The sequence below is a fragment of the Spodoptera frugiperda genome, chromosome 1 (genome assembly GCF_023101765.2).
Source record: "Spodoptera frugiperda isolate SF20-4 chromosome 1, AGI-APGP_CSIRO_Sfru_2.0, whole genome shotgun sequence".
NCBI lineage: Eukaryota > Metazoa > Arthropoda > Insecta > Lepidoptera > Noctuidae > Spodoptera > Spodoptera frugiperda.
Genome location: NC_064212.1, coordinates 11,361,174 through 11,362,788, shown reverse-complemented (window position 1 = coordinate 11,362,788; position 1,615 = coordinate 11,361,174).

The following is a 1,615-nucleotide window of genomic DNA, read 5'->3' as shown; positions in this document are numbered from 1 at the left end:
ATGCCGTAGAAAATTGATGACGAATCTTAAGGAATATTCGTGATTTAATTCATATTCTACGTGTAAGGTAAATTGCGAGCAATTTTCCTTTCTATTTAACTATTTTCCTTTATGTATGGGTCTATCATCCTTTGGGGAATATTGCTAGTTACCTTTCGCGTCAGCACCGTAGTAGCGTCAGTAGTATCGATATTCTATATTGTTAAAACACATTGTAACCTGTATTCTGTAACACACACAATGTAAGCAAAAATTAGGTACCTATATATCTACTTAAAACAAAGTAACTTGATAATTTTTCCTATAGGTAGGTACCGTGATTTGTAGAGGAAAGAAAACATTTGGATTCGCAGTTTTTTAATCCGTAAGGAAAATCACTAAGGATATTTTTTTTAGGATTAGGTACAATTACGGACTCCATGATACTACCTACTGAGAAATTTAATCGAAACCGAGACCTCTTGCTCAGGAAGTTAGAATAAGTTAAATCTACTCGCTCATTGAGGCAGAATAGTTCTTTTAAGAAAATGTTGATTTAATAGTTTATAGTGAAATACAATAAAATTTGTAGGTATTATAGGTACCATAATACCTTTGAACTACCTAGATGTCTAAATAGATACCATGCGTGGGATGTGTCATGACAGGCGTTGTACCGTGAGGGCTCTATAGCAAGCCTATATAAGAGGTAGCCATTATAGCCACCAATGGGATGGTGGTCATCGACCGAGCTGGTTTAATGAGGCATAAAACTCTCTACTCTTTCCCCCCAAAAACCTAGGAGATTTTCGAAGGTAGATTCGTTCGTTGAAGGAAGGAAGGTAGGTTACCACCGAAATAAACTAGACTACACAATCCAATCCTTCAATGTAATAATGATTTCTAAATTAATTCTATCCAATTTAATACTTTACGCTGTTGTATAAACATAACATGTTTTGTACCTATTCACTACATATACAAGTCAAAATCATCTTTCTCTCTTCGTTACCTCGCCGTAGTCAGGTAAAAATAACAGTAACATAATGAGTACTTAAATAGATAATATGACATCTATTGATGTAATGTAGTATTTCTAACTCATTATTTATTACGTTGTTGCTTATAAATCCTAGAAAATAATGATCTATTTTTAACTAGGTAATAAATACATAATCTCTCGGAATGCATTCACCTCTATAGGTAAAACTAAACTTACGTATTAAGATTGTTTTTGTAGGAACGTTAATTGTTCTAGTTACATAATGTGATAATTAAACGGAGAAGACTTTAGTTTTTAGCATAGATAGGAACTGCTCATGGAACTGATTCATTTAGTCGAGTAATCGCAAGTTCAGTTGCGGTTTCAAAGCCTAGGTCAGAAAAACCTTTCGATTTTCGAAAATTCCAGTAATAGCCTCCAGTCTGGAATTGTATTAGGATCTTGTTTTATACATAATTATCTACCTAAGGTCGCTTTCGCTCGCTCGATCTTGGGATAGCCTCAATCGAATCAATTAGTTTAGACTTTAGAGATACTCATTCATTATCTAGAGACAATTAGAGACTGATAAATACTATCATTGCCAAATGGAGCAAATATTGAAACTGAGCACTTTATGCCCATCATCCAGAT